At 44.7% G+C, this 15,855-nt stretch overlaps 1 long non-coding RNA gene across 1 annotated transcript; it reads right to left on the bottom strand.

Moving 5' to 3' along the window:
* Positions 1-9,010: 9,010 nt before the first annotated feature.
* On the bottom strand, positions 9,011-15,846 carry LOC135451636 (uncharacterized). Its single transcript, XR_010441386.1, has 3 exons — positions 15,641-15,846; positions 13,719-14,728; positions 9,011-13,581 (listed from the first exon to the last, which is right to left on the bottom strand). It is a non-coding gene; the product is annotated as an uncharacterized LOC135451636 (long non-coding RNA).
* Between the last annotated feature and the right edge of the window lie 9 nt (positions 15,847-15,855).

Raw genomic sequence — 15,855 nt, 5'->3', positions numbered from 1 at the left:
ACCTGCAAGCCAAACCCCTCTCCCCCATCAGCAGGGAGAGAAAGACAACAGTGGGGAGTACAGAGTGCAACAAGCCAGCCAGGCAATTCCTGTTGAATTGTTTACAGATAAGGCAATTAAATATCTACAATCCAGTCTTGATTGAATTAGGCGATGTATATGTTTTCTTTAGATATTTAAACAAGACTCTGAGTCATAATACAATAGAATAAAGAAAGGAAAACACATTTGCAGAGACATCTCAACAATAAAAGGCAGCAGGAATTAACAATCCTAAAAGCAGCATCCATATGACAGACCCAACGACATAAGATAACATTGCCTCTGCACACATTTAACACTTTGTTCTTATCCACTATGAAAGATAAAGCTACTGGGGCTTTTGAGTTGTTTTTACTCAGACTTTGTACTCAGCAAAGAAAGATAGGTATGAGCCACAAGAATCTTGAAATTCTAGCCATAAAGTACAGCAGGTGCAGCTTTGTCTTAGGACACACAGGTTGGAAGGATCTAGAGCCTCTCTGTCCATAGTCCCTACCCTGGGACTGCATGATTAGGCCATGTGGGTCATTAATAAGAACAAAATGAACTGAAGGGTTTTGCACAGTCAGAGAAGAAGAAGAAATGGTAGAAGCCTTAAGCAGGTTTAACAGACTGGAATTCAAATTTAGAGTGCTTTGGGATTAAACTGGAGTTTTAAGATTAGAAATCCATTTAGAAGATCTGATAGGACTGAAGAAAAGGCATGTCAGTGTTCCCTGGCACTGGAGAAAGCAAAGCACCAGGCAACAAGAAGAGAGTTTCTCTCTCAGAATTATCCTTACATCTAACAGGTCTGGTCTCTCAAAAGCACTTATTTATAGAGAACACTGGAGACACCTTAAGAGCATGTGGGGCACCCACAGCAAATCCCTGACAAGGCAGCAAGGTCCTCTCACTGTGTGTGCAGTGACCCCAGTGTGCCCCAGGGAGCAGTGGGTGTCTGAAATGCCTGCTCTGCTCCTCATGCACAGTGAGCCCACCCAGAGAATACCAGGGCTGGTCTGTGGAGAGCATGGAACCATTGGAGATGCTTTCATCAGCCCCAGCAAATGGAATTCTTCAGGGCTGCTGCACACGAGCACAGCAATTTCACATACACGTGCTTTGGGGCAAGTTCAGAAGTATTAAACCAGCACATCAGCCTCAGGTCACTGTTAGCAAATGCACCACTCTGAGGAGCCCTTCCCCAGTCCTGCCTGGTGCTTACACAAGGCACAGTCAGTGCATTCTCCTTGCCTGGCACCATTTATACCCAAAGAAGAATGATCTTTTAGAGTTATCCAGAGTTTGGAGAGATCATGGACACCTCAATGCAGACCACTGCTCACCTGAGAGCCTCACACAGATCCTCTCACCCCTCAGCATGCTGTGGGGTTTGCAGAGGTGCCAGACCCACCAAGCACTTGCAAACAGACCCAGACACATGAAAGTTGTGCCCAAGGGCAGACCTTAGCAGCACTCATTGCTGTGGTGATATAAGAAAGCCAAAACTTTCCTAAAATAACCAGAACAGCAATTTCAGAGCCTTTGTATAGTCAAAATTCTTTAAATTCTGTCCTTAAGCAGACCTGAAGGTTTTGACTGCAGTGATACAAACTTCCTTTATAGCAAAGATAGATACCCAAGCCCTTTCTTTGCCTGCACAGGTGAGACACAAACCAAAACAATCCTCCTTCACTTTTAAACCATTATTTCACTCACACTGAGGGCAGTCAGTTTCAGCTACCCCTTATGCCTTGCATCTCTCAGAAATGACCCTTTTCTGAAAGTGGCACATCACAGGGAACCACACCATTTTTTGGAAGCAAGTGGCCAGAAAGGAATTTAACAGTTTAGGTAACCTTCATCACATAGGCAAGATAAAAATCAGCTCTTAATTTGAACAATACTCTGCCCACCTCTAAAAAACCCTTAGCCACAGACCTACAAGTGGGTTAAATTCCAGCAGTGTCCCAACCTGCTTTCACTACAGGTGTGACCAGATTCTTTTCTCCCCAACACCTGTGTTTGGTTGCACCTGTCTTTCTGCACACCTGTGAAGGGCCAAATTGTTGGGAAGTCATGGTTTGCTGACACAATTATTTTTTTGCAAAGCCAGTAACAGCTTGCAAGCCCCTGGCTGGTCTGTGCACAAACTACTTTTTCTCATGGAGATACAATTTTACTGCCTCACATCTGCTGAACCTGCAGCCTCTCTAAGAGTGACACAAAATGTTATCATTCTGTGTTCCCATGCATGTCAGCTCAAGGCTTTCAACTACCAGCTTCTGCTGACTTTAGCTGTACAACAGGAAGAACAAATATCTTTGAAGTTTTGCAGAATAAAAGGATAAACAATATTTGCAGAATAAAAGGATATAAACTGCATTAGCAGATAATAATCCCTTTAAATTCTAGTGTGATTATCACACTATGATTATCCAAGAAATTTGAGCAGCTTACAACATCAGTAATGCAATATCTTGTTAAAATTTTGTAAATATTTTAATAAGCTTTTTCTGTGTAAGTAGTTATTTTTCCCCCTTGGTAAGGTATATGTGTAATGCTTAGGAAGATGATAATATTAGGCTGTAACCAGAAAAGCCATCTAGCACAGTATCTCCCAGAATACCCTTACAGAGAGAAATAAAATCAGGGGAGCACAGGATAAGGCTTGCACAGAGCAGTCTCAGCATCCTGACATGTTGCTCAGCACCTTTATCAGCAAGAGACCACAGTGGTCAGTTTGATAATTTCAAACCTTAATAAAGCTGTGATTACAAGAATAAAAACAGAGAATATGCCTGTAGGAAAATGGGATTGTGCTCAAAAATGAGAGAAAATTATGAACATAAGTCAGGTGGCGCACCAAGACCTGCATAGGATGAGCAGTGCCCAGACTGCAAAGTGCTGATGGCAGATCCCACTTCAGAGAGGAGAAAATGCCAACCAGGGCCGTGCTGCCCTCACACAGAAAGGTTCAGGGAACAGGAGGTGACAACAGAAACAGATAATTTACAGAATCATGTCTAGCCCACCCTGATGGCAGCTTACACCTGCATGAACAGCAGCAGCCCTGCCTGCAGCGACCCGTGGGGTGGCACCGTGCTCTCTCCCAGAGCTGAGGGCAGCACAGAGAATCCCTTCCACCTCCACAGACTGCTCCAGTGCCATGGCAACATGAGCAACAAACGAAAATAAAGATAATATGAACTTTGAGCGGAATTTGTCATTTTCATAATTTATTATTTTAAAAAGGGTTTTGAGAATTTTTTGCAAGTCTTTGTACTTTTTGGAGCCTCTTCTGTTAGTAATTTATTAGATTCTGAGATTAGTGCTTGTCTTCACATCACTTTTAACAGGCAGATCCCCAGGTAATTATTATTTTATAATTATTATTTTATTCTTTATATCAAAACCTTTGGCAGGTTTCTTTCCAGGCAACTTTTCCCACACCTCTTATAAAAGCAGTGCCCAAAGCCCAATGCACTGATGATAACTGTTCTTTACAATTTTTCCCTTAAATTTCAGGGAGCAGCTATGAGACAGAAAGTCACACAGAATCTTGGGAAGAAATGCAACAGGAAGGACACATTAGTATACTCCACAGCTTCTAGGGAACAGATACTTAAAAATAAAAACATGCATTTCTCTTCACCTTCAGTTTGCCATGTCTCAGGGTTCGCTGCTCATTTTGCTCCAGACTTTTGCCTCTAACCCCTCCCAAAGTCAGTATGGAATAGGACTCAAGAAACTCATGCTCTGGGACAGAGCCAGGCATCTCACAGATGATGATATTCCAATGAAAAAACAAAGCAGCACTCTGGAATTGGCACCCTGGTGCTCAGCTCACCCTGGCTGCTCTTTGGTGCAGCCTTCCCTGCTGTCAGAGGTTCTGTTCTTGCACCACAGAACCACACACACACAGAGGGGTAAACACATGTGTGTACAAACAGATATATAAATAATGTAACTGAAATCCTGTGGCATCTTTCACTGACTCGTCTTCTTGAAACATTTGTCTTTTAAAGGGTTTTGAAATATTTATCCACAAACCTTCTAGCCAGATTTAGTGATGATAGCAGGGCCTGTCAGTGAAAGGGAACTCTTACCAGTGAGTTTGCACACCTTTCTGGCTTTGCAAGAAACAATTCCAAAACATGAAAGGGAACTAAATCACAAAAAAATCCCCCACATTAGCTTTCCCCTTCAGTTTCTGAAAGCAGGACCTAGCCTAGTGCAGTTGTGGCAGCAGGGTGATTCTGCCTGTGCTGTGATAAAGCTGGTTTGGGGTAGCAATGAGACAAGGCCAATGGAACAGAAATGGTCAGCAGGTTGGTTTAACAGGAAATGAAAATGAAAAGTATTCATTTGGGACCTTGGAATAAGCTTGAGAACTGTGAACAGCAGAGTCAACCCATAAGTTTTCAGCAGCTTTTTGGGTTTTGCAGAAGACTGTTAGTGATTTGAGTAAAAAAACTGCTTCTCCTGGAGCTCCATCTCTTAGCTCTTCAACAGTTCAGTGGCACTGCAGCTGGAGCAAAATTCAGAAATATCAGCACACCACATTGGGAGGTTTTAGCCAAAGCAGGGACTGGAGCAGGGAGCCCCAGAGCTCAGAACTGAGAGCTCCTGCTGCAGACACAGCAGGCTCTGAGTCCATGTGCACACATCCTCTGTGAGCTGGGCACAGCTGGGGACTCACAGCACAGAGCCCACCCACACACTGCCCCTGGGTCACCCAGCAAGGCTGTGGGACTAGGGATGAGCACAGCACTCAAATATGGTCACTCAGCTCAGCTTTCCAACCCTGGCTGTGCAGCAAAAAGAGCTCACTGCCATGCAAATGCCACAAACTTCCCAACCACCCCAGGCAAGCCAGCAGAATTGAAGCTCCATGGTCTCACCTTTACAAGCTGCCAGGGTAAGCCCTTTAACCCCCTCTGAGCAGTTCACAAGGTGGAGGGCACATTTTCCTGGTATGTAACAGGCTTCTACAGACAAACCTCCCTAACACTGAGCAGGACTATGAATTGGAAAAGCTCTTGTCCCACAGAGATCAGTTATTACATGCTAAGGTACCACAACAGATCTCACCCTGCTTACAAATACCTCCACCAAAAAGCCTCATAGCTTTCTTACTACAAAAGATATTCCAGGTCACATAAAATAAAATTATTTCTAAAAAAATCACAAATGTGAGCCAGAGGAAAGAATCAAAAACACCTGCCAGGCACAGAAGCAGTACTTAAAGTAACATCTTCCTGCTTTTCAACTTTAGAAAGCAAAGAGGAGAGCTGTTGGAAAGGATCTCAAAGGTGTCACAGCACATGTCACAGTTGAGACGGCCACCATACACAGAGTGTCACCACACAATTTCAGGAGTCTTCAACCCATGCACAGCAACACCTTACCTCATCAGAAGGCTTCAGGCTTCTGCCCATACAGAGTAACATCACGTCACTTCAGAAAGCTGAAAGTAACTGCCCTTCTTGTTTAGCCCAGCCTTTTATCCCCTCCTGTTAATGCACTGCACCTGTGTGCCCCTCATGGTTCATGCACTGCACCTGTGTGCCCTCTGTTCCCTTTGGTGGTTGCTCAGTGCCCCTGGGCACTCCATGGCTCGTTACCTTCAATGCTGCTCACCTGCTACTCACAGCTGCAACCCATCAGGGATGAGGGCTGGGCCAGCCCCATCCCAATCACCACACCTGAGGGCACTAATTAGCTTAATGACCCTGATTGGCCTCACCCCCACCTGTCTCCATGGCCCAGATCTCCTCTGCAGCCTGGGTTTGGCACAGCAGCCCCAGAGCACACTGCAGGGACAAGTCCCCAGCTGGCCTGGGCTGCCCCAGACCTGAGCCCAACACCCACAGCCTGCCCAGAGCTGTGCAAGGACTGGTGGTCTCAGGGTCCTGGAAGGAGAAAAGCAGCTGTGGCCCCTAGAGGATAAAAGTAAAGGATGTCACCTTTTGATATTATCTCTGAGCCATGTGCTTCAGTTCAACTCTTCTGCTGAGATCAATCTCATGAAAATTCCTCTTTGACTATCTTGCTATTCTAGGCTTCTCTTGAATTAAAAAAAGAATAAAGAAATTTTGTGCAGTGTTTGTGATGCAGCTGTACATGGCTTGTCCAAAAGGGTTTGTACTTTTATTGAGACAGGAACATTTGCCTCAGAGTGCTAGCAGGTAAATGCGTTTAGCGAGCTTTGGTACCTCTGCAGTGCCATTTGGTTGGAGACTGTGCATGGTCTGGCAGTTCACAAGACAAATCCTGTGTGCTTACTCACTGAATTGGTGAGAATTATATCCAGTGCAAGCTGCTGCACTGCTGCTTTTCTCTTGTTTGTTTAGAGATAAATCCGGGAACTGCTGATTGTGGTGGCTCCTGCATTCTCTGTCAACCAGCAACCAAGGAAAGCTGTGCGCTCAATTACAGATGCAAACCCAGAATATTACACATTTCCCTTCAAATATCAGCACATCCTTAATATACACAGGAATTAGAGCTCAGTGGCTGGGCATTAACCTGCAATAAATCTGAGGCAGCAAGCACCACAAACCAATTCCTGCACAGAATTCAGGCACACAGGGAATGATTAGGCACCTTCCATTGAGGCTAAAACTGCTTTGGTGCTTTCCTCAAAGACAGGCATATGCCAAATACAGAACTGATGAGCTCTGGCCCACCTGAGTGTGCCAGTGAGCTGTTTGTGTCAGGACAGAGCTGCTCCACGGCCCACCGTGGTCCTGTTTGCTTCACACCCCACTCTGGGCTGCTCTCCTCTCCCCACCATGATATTGTGCAGCCAGAGCCTGGAGGAAGGCAAATCCTCTTCAAATCTGCCTGTGAAGGTTCTGGTCAGTCTCTGCAACCCCTGCCATGTGTTCAGCTCTTGGCTGCATGGGTCAGGGTGGTTGGGGGAGAAAGGCACCAACACTCTCAGATCTTACAGCACCACTGTTAGCTGCCCCATCAGCTAACCAGAAACAACTGCAGAGATGCAGCTGAAATTCAAGCTTTCTTATAAGTTATGCCCTATAAGAATTTATTATATTAAGAATTTATAAGATATATATATATGTAAGAATGTATTATTATAAGTATTTTCATCCTTCCTGACTCTGAAAGGAATTTTATTTTTCCCACTGAAAACAGGTGTATAAGGAAATGAGCAGAGAATATTGTGATTCATCCTGAACTGATCCAAAAGCTTGTGCCTATGGGTTTTTTTTTTGTAGGATTTTACCCCTGACATTCTGCCCACTGCACCTTCCCAGTACCATCAGCTGCTAAGAAAAAGACAGGACATATATATTCTCATCAAACTCTAAGGTCTGTTTCCAGTTAAGGGTGCAGTAAAATAACATGTCATTTATAAAATCAGATGGAAAAACCCAAAGAGCAATTTAAAGACAGGCTGGTTTCTTCTCAGAGAAATAAATGTCAGCCTAGCTCCACATTTTCTCCTATGCTTAGGACAGACTGAGGAGAAGAGAGGTCAGATGGTCCTTTCTGTCTCATGAGCTGCATATTTCCCTTATGCTTGCACTGTGAGAGTCAGTTGTGGCTGGCAGCCCTTTAACAAGCACCCTGAAGCCGTTAGTGGGATCCAATTATTGCTTTCAGGTTGTTTTTAGATATTAACACAGTTATCAAAGACTTTCCTATTATCCATTGCCTGCCTGACTCATGACCCCAAACCACAGCCCAGATCACTTTGTCTCAGCTCTGTGTTTACCACATCTCCTCTCCCAGCCTGCAAGCCCCGAGTTGAGCTGCTTGTTTTGTATCCCCTCCTTCAGCAGCTGCAAACGAGCCCCCCTTTGACAGATTCATGTGAATAACTGCTTTTAGTAAAAAAGATGATTTACAAATTTAAGTTGATGTTTCCTCACCAAAAACTAAATCAACATGGCTTTTATTTGAAAACCCAGTTGTTTCAACAAAGCATTTGCTCTTAAACAGCAAAAGAAATTATAAGATATTTAATTCCCTGATTAAATCCAAGGAGCAATGGATCCAGACTGAATTCTACCTATGCCCTGAGAATCCACATCTCTTATGGGAGCACTATGGCTGCCAGGCTACAGGATAAACAAATCTCACGGCATCTTTGTGTTCTTGTACAATTTTATACCAGTTATAGTCAGAGCAGATTATATAGCAGAAAATCAACATATTCTTGCCTCTGCATATTCACTAACAACCATACTAGGCAGTATTTGTCATTTCTCTCTCTCTGGCTCAGGGAATACATATTTTATACTGTAGGGACACAGGTCCAGTGGGACATACTGTGGGTGTGCTGCCCTTTCTTCCTAACATACTCAAAAGTGCTGGAAATTCAGTGGGAATGGATTACCCAGCTCCACCCAAGCATGGATTGAAACTGTATGAGGGATTCCCAGTTTCTGGCAAATGCATTAACCCCTGAGTTTAGTAAAAAGGAAAAATTAATCCACTCCCAGAAAAAAAAAATTAAATACCGGGAGGAACTACTCAGAAAATTTGACCTGAATTCATAAATAGTTTTGGGATGACCTAAATACCATTTTCCCAACAAACTTACTGTTCACCAGATTTTTTTCCTTCTGACTTTGCAGGCCAGTTGGCTCATTTGAGGTCCCTCACTATAGGCATTGGACAACAAACAAGATTTTCTTTGTATAAAGCTTGGATAGAAAAGAATTCACCACGGGATTCCTTAGTCTGCACTTAAAAATCTGCAGTCTGGTTTTCTAGAGTGACCATCGCCACAAAGCTATCACTGTGAGGAACAGAGCAGACAAAATGGCCACAGCCATCCTGAAGAATGACATTCTCCCGAGTTAAAGGTGAGAAAATGCCTGACAGAATTGCCCTTTTCATAAATCACTGGAAATATTAAAACTCCTGAGAAAAGGGGATGACACAGCATCAACCTCAGACACAAAGCAAAATGAAAGGGCAGCTAATTAGAGGTTTCACAAATATCAACAAGGCACAGCTAGAGCAGAGCTTAGCCTGGGGGAAGGAGATGCTTTCTGATTGTCCTGTGATGGAGATCACAGCTGTGGTCACCACCAAGGACAGCCCATGGCCGGCTGGCCCCTCCATGGCCACAGCCACCAGAACAGGTGTTCCCTGAATCCCTTCACAATCATTTTGTACCTTCACAAGACAGCTCTGCAAAGGCTGAGGAGATGTCAGAGCAGTTTGTGTAAAAGCTGCAGCAAAGACAAGGCAGCCATTGGGTGAGTTTGGCACATTCTCCCCAGCCTGCTCAGTGCTGGATGTGGATGCTGCCAGCTAATGGGGCCTGACAGGCTGAGCAGCAGAGACATTAATCAGCCTGGGATGTGTAATTAAACCATAAAGTGCATCCTGACAGGGCTGCTGGGGACTAATCACAGGCCTTGGGGGATGAAGGAGCATAAAGCTGTGAGCAGCAGCACCTGAGAGGTGTGATTAAGGAGGAGCTCACAGGGTTTGCAATTGCTCTGGTCAGCCTGGTGCTGATGGACCAGGGCAGGGAATTCTCACAGAATTATTCAGAGATCCCTGTGGGGCTGCCTTGGGACTGCAGAGGCCCTGGCTTGGGCTGTGCCTCACAGAGACCTCCCAGAGATGCCCCATGGGGCTGCAAGTCCTCTCCAGTCACTGGGCTGCATGCCACTTGCTGCCCTTGCTGGAGGCAGGAATCCTCCTCATTTTAAGGCTTTTATCACCTGACAGCTTCTTCTGAGAGTCAATCTGTATAATTAAGAGATTTTTCCAATAACTTCCAGTTGCTCCATGCACATGAACTGAACAGCCAGAGGGCTGCACAGAAATACTGAGTTAAGACAGTTGTGTGGCCATAGCTCATGTCTGCCCCATCTCTGCAACATTTTTCTTCATCCCTGACAGATTCAGCCCCCACTGCAGGTGGAAGGGGCAGTTGGGGCACCCCATGAGGGTCAGAGCTCTGTGTCAGGGCAGCCTGTCTGGTGCAAGGAACCAAGAGCAAACCTGCACCTTTACTGGGCTGAGAAGAAATATGGAAAGCTAAAGAAACAGGATTTATTTTAATACTTTAATTCTACTTCTATTGTGATAGACAGAAAGGGGAGCCCATGTAAACTGAAGTACTGGGAGAAGGTTCTGGATCAAAGCTAATGGAGCAAATGATGATAATATGTGTGAGGATGAGCTGTCCTAACCAATCTTCAGAACTTCTTTTTTAAACCTTCACCAAAGGAAGCCATTCTCTGAGCCAGCTGTGTTTTTACAGCTCCAGCATTCCCAGTTTGGCTCTGTCTGGGCTTTAACATGCAAGATCCCATGGCAGCACAGGGAGAGAGGCAACTTCTGCCAACTTTCAGCAATCCGGGTTGCAGTAATTGTCCATGTACTACTAATGTACTAACTCTAACTCCCAATACTTGGCATAGATATGAAGCCATTATTTCCACACACAGAATATATCCCCAGTGATGAATCCTGTGCAAGAGATGAGGGGTAAAAGGGCTGACATTAGAGCAGGGGCTGTTTTCACTTGGAGCCCAGTCTTTCCCAAGGGCTTGGTAGCACAGTCACTTCTATAAAGCCATGCTGAATGGAACAGTTTGGCCTCAGATGCAACAATAGCTTACGTGCAGGACTCCCTAAAAGCACAGGGCCCTGGGGAGGAGCACGAGATGCCTACAGGAATGAGCTGGCCGTGGCCCGAAGTGGCCCAGCAGAACCCTGCAATCCCTTCCAGACCAAAGAGAGGAGTTAATAATTTTCCAGGCAGTGCTTCAAATTGGATCACTAGGGATATCTGTGAGGATTCCAAAAGCAATGTTCCTGATGGCCATTAATGTGCTCCCAGTGACGTACAAGACGCACATGCACACCAACAAAGCCGAGGTTAGCCTGGAAAATCCCAGCTCATGTGAAAAGGTGCACTTACAGTAAACTGCATTGCAAGGGACTCATTCATTTCCAGCACAAACAATGAACTCCCACTGCCCTTCCACGTGTGCTCCCAGCAAGGGGTGAGGGAGCTGGATGCAGGGCATGTGTACAGCCCAGCTTCCAGCCTTGAAAGCTCCAAGGGGCCACGCTCTGTTTCCATAACACTTTTTACATGCTTACTTTTATGGGTCTCTTGATGACAATCTAAATCCTGCCTGTTCTTCAATAAACCATTAATCTTCAAGATAGAGTTCAGGGAAGTTGCTGTGTAGCAATAAAATGCATGTTTCCAGAGCCCAGAGGGAACAAAAAGGGAAAAAAACCAACGTGAAAGGGAGAGACCTTGTTTCTGAAAGACAAATTCCTGGCTTGCAGGGCTTGAGGGGCATGTAGGGTTATGTCCCCAAATCCTGCCTGGAACCTGTCCCTCCCCTCACCACACCCTGCTGCCCCTTTGAGTGTAACATCTGTGAGAAAGTCCACCTTCCAACATCACTATCAGTGTAAGAAAGGGGCTGCTGACCCCTCTGCCTCCCATCCTGGTGGCCCAGGAGCCTTTTGTGAGCAGTGCCAGCTGGGACTGTGCTTTAGTGAGCAGGTACCAGCTGGGGAGTGTCAGTGATCATCACTGCTCCTGCTAGGAATGCCTTGGATGTCGTGGGGAGAAGGCTCCACCATTCCCCACCAGCAGCTACCTCAGATCACCCAGTTTACAGAGCTGCTGCTACTTGTGCAGAATGAAGCATAAATATCTCGTCTTTGTCTTCAAACAACTTCCTTCATTGTGCTGAGGGAACCAGCCTCACAAAAGCCACCAAGTCCCCACACCAAGGCTGGCCAGTCCTGTCCTGGGCTTGCATTTGAACTGGTGACCCACAGCAGGAGTTACAAACTCTGTGCCCCACTTTATAACAGGAGCAATGAGCACAATCCCTTGTGCTTGCAGGCCTCTATAAAGTTGATGGTAACCATATGTCAGAGTGTGGAGCTGGTAGGGAAGCACGTACTACACTGCTCAAAAGAGATGGCAGCAGTCAGCATTAAAGAGTGCCAAGGAATAGAAAAAAATCAGGTTCAACCTGACTTAAGTGCCTTAAGCTATGTCTTTCATGCAGTAAAGGAAAAGAAGGCAAGGATAGGCCTGAAAAAATAATTTCTCTGGGCTATGGTCCTTTAGAAAAATGGTAGAAAAGGGAGAAAAAATAGGCATATCAAGAACACACATACAGCTATAAGTACAATTATTGGGCTCTCCCAGTTCAAACTGACACAGCTCTCAACAGAAAAATGAGGGGAAATCATTGTCTGTCTAGACATCATAAATAAATAAAGGACTCAAAAAGTCTAGTGCTATTACCCTCAGCTCCTGGGTTTCTGATATTTCCCTGGCACACATGTATCTCACAAATATTCCTATGCAGGACACTTTTAGTCCCAAAGTACTATTCTATATGAATGTTTTGTACTCTTCTTTCCACATGAATATAATGTTCTTGCTGTTCCTGATGATAGCACTTCACATGACAAACTAAAGGTCATGGAAGAAAAGTTGTGGAAAAAACTCCTTTTACTGACAGAAGAAATCCTGGGATCTATCGAATGCTCTTCATTAATTTTGTAATGAAACTAATGCATAATGCACTGTGTAAATGCCTACACAATCAGTAAGTAAAGTACCTGAAGCCATAAGAGCCTTGAGCAGCCACCTCTAAGGCAGCATTTTGCTTGCCACTGCAGCATGGTGAAGGTCAGCCCTTTCAGCAGGCATTTGCACCTCTCTGCAGAAGTGAGCTGCATGATTATTTCAATCTGCTCTTGAATTCTTGATGAATACAGGAGAAAAAAATCTTTACAGTGAGCATCCATCTGAGATACACCTCCTGGTCAAAGAGCAGCTAATTAGATATGACTGAAGTTAATTATGCTTAACACTGAGCAGATAGACCCTGAGAAACAGAATGTGACAGGGCTCCTGCTGCTGCTTCCTCCAGTGGGGGCACAAGGAGCTGTTTTCAGTAAACATGGGTAGGTGCTACCACCACATCCCCAGTGGCCTCAGGGTCACTTCTTAGATAACATTCACCCTTCCAACCAAAGCCAGCAGCATCCTTTGGTGTAAACAGCATCCTTTTGGTGTAAACAGCATCCTTTCGGTGTAAATCCTGTGCAGCTGATGAAAATTAACCCATATGCCCTCCATGCACATCCCCCAAATTTCCGCAGCGCTCTCATGCGGTGATGAGTGAGGAAAGTCAGACCTGGAGAAATGTCCCAGTGGTGCTTGGGCTTTCAGCAGAGCCAGCACTGCTCTGTATTTCAGCCAGGAGTGTTCCCTGTTTGCCAATACAGGCACAGCACAGGGCTTGCAGGCTGGGGAGCAATCACTGACACTCAGTGGCAGCTGAAATTGGTCCCTTTGTAGCATCAGGTGTTTGAGGGAAAACAATGGGATGGCTCTGCTGTTAAGGCCTGGAAAGAGGCACCACAGGCGCTCTCCTGTGCTGTGTTCAAGGGCAGCCTGTGTGCTGCTGTGTCACTCCATACCTATTGTTGAAAAATAGGAGCAGGATTGGTTTTTCTCTTCCCCTCTCTTCTCCTACAGGAAACCTTGTTCAATCAGTTTATCCTGACCTGGGGAAGGAGAAGGGGGATGTACATCTTTAGAGGTACACAGTTTATATTTCCTCCTGAGGAGAAGGAAAGAGAGAGCTTTTGTGCATTGGCTGGGGTGGAATGCAAAACCACTTGTCTGTCTCACATCCTCTCACCTGCAGTGTTTAGCTGATGTTTTCATTGCTGGGATGAGACACAGCTGTCCCAGGGAGGGCTAGGCTGGGGACCAGCCCCACAGCACCCTGCTCCAGGACCAGCACTCATAGGTAAGATGTAGGGCGCTGTATATTAGATAGTTCCGTCCAAACAGCTGGAGTTCACACCAGAGGAAATTCTTTAATTGGTTCCTCCTCTAAGGACAAACAACTCTTCTGCCTTTTCTCACTTTCCATCAGAGCTCAGCACTCTGAAATTCTCAGTGTAGTTATCTTCCCATCAGCTTTAGGCAGGGAAGGTGTGCTATTGCTCTCCTTTAAAGTTTATAAAAGGGAGTCTTGGCCAAAGCAAGTAATTTTCCAGAGTGCCACAGTGAACCTCGAGCTGAAGGGAGAACTGAATTTAATCTCCCATATCCCAGAACTACTGCCCTGCTCTCCAGCTCTCAACAAAGCACAAAATCCTGTTACACAGCTCCTGAGGAGGGATGAGCTGAAAATTCCACGTACTAGAAATTAGCATTTGTTGTCAGTGGCTACTGTTGCATCTAGCAGTGTTAAGGAGGGCAAAAAACATTTGTTGTTCCTAAGTGGGCATGGGTTTTGTATTTTTACCATATCTTTCATGTAAAATTCACAAGCCTTTGATATCTATCAGAAACATCTCATATATCCACAGACAGTAATATAAGTAGCTTCATAAAGTAATCAAGAGAAGCATGGGCCAGTTGAAGAGATTACTGAGGGATAGAGCTGGGAACACAGTCTGTAATGCATCATCCAATTGCCTTTATTATCCTTTTAAATTACTTATTTGTATGGCAAAAGCTTCAGTCTAACCTGACCTAACACAAACTAGAACCCTACCCAACCCAAACCAAATTAAACTTTGAAAAAGTGGTGCACATTGATTTTTTGATTATTTTCCATTTTCTTGCCTGGTTGATCTGGTTACAGAAGTGTCAAAGCACCAAGAAAGTGCAGCTATTTTTGGCTGTAGACAGCAGGACCTGCAGAGATGTGTGAAAATTGAAAAAATACAGAAGTAAATCAACCAAATACACAGAGGCAAATATAATCAGTGCATGGAAACCAATAGCCTAAACAATTTTACCAACTTTTTAACCTCTTAGATCCAACTGTTAACTCAGGGGGAAATCATCTTCCCACTAGGACAAGTTCTAAAAGATTATAATGTGACCATGATAAGTCAACAGACACAGGGAGACCATGGCCCAGCTTTGCCACAATTGCACCTGGCAAATCTAACTATTCTGTGCTGCTCACTTTGAGCATCTCTGAGCATTTTTATTCACAGTAGGTCCTGCAGCCAGCCCACGGACACAGCCACACGTGGCCATCTTCTCCTTTTCTCTCCAAGGGTATATGTGTTAACTACTGCAGCAAATGTATGAGATATGGCACTGCCAAGAAACGGGAGCCTAATTGCTGTGTTCTTTTAAAGAAGAATGCATTAGTTAAAAAAATCACCTCCATTCAGTCAAATTACAGTCAATTATCATGGCCTTCAAGCCAAGATCTATTAGCTCTGAATCTAACTTAACTCAGTTACTGAGGCACAGTGGAAATGTCATTCATTTTGGAAAAAACAATATTATTACCTTTTACTCCTTAGTAGTCAAAAGAATTTTGAAACAAGATTAATGGGAGCAATTTTTTTCCTTCTGTCTGTAGCTTTTGAAGATTAACAACACTTTTACTTTGGAATAATAGCTACTTGGCAGTCTAGGGTCACTGGGCTGTCTTCAAGACATCATTGCATTCACTTGCACAGGCAACTTTTATAACCAAAATAGATTTTTTTTTCCCCCTAATGTCATCAAAATACTGATTTGGACAAAGACAAACCCCTTAGGACAAAGGCAAATACTGAAACACAAGAAACTGCTGGAACAAGTTACCTTTCTGATCCATGCAGCAGAGCTGTAGTTTACATTTGGTTCTGGTTTTCCTCCTTATCTCCAGGGCTGTCAGAAGTCCCTTGATTCATTGCTGTAGCAATGGAAGCCCAGAAGGCCGAGGCAGCAGTGGGTAAATGGGAGATGTTTGGGACTGACCTGCTGTCCCAGGACAGGACAGGGCTGCAGGCAAACACAGCCTTGCTGTGGGTAGCTTC

Source organism: Zonotrichia leucophrys, chromosome 9, assembly GCF_028769735.1.
Source record: "Zonotrichia leucophrys gambelii isolate GWCS_2022_RI chromosome 9, RI_Zleu_2.0, whole genome shotgun sequence".
Taxonomy (NCBI): Eukaryota; Metazoa; Chordata; class Aves; order Passeriformes; family Passerellidae; genus Zonotrichia; species Zonotrichia leucophrys.
Note: the sequence above shows the minus strand (reverse complement) of the source record. Positions and strands in the feature narration are given on the sequence as shown.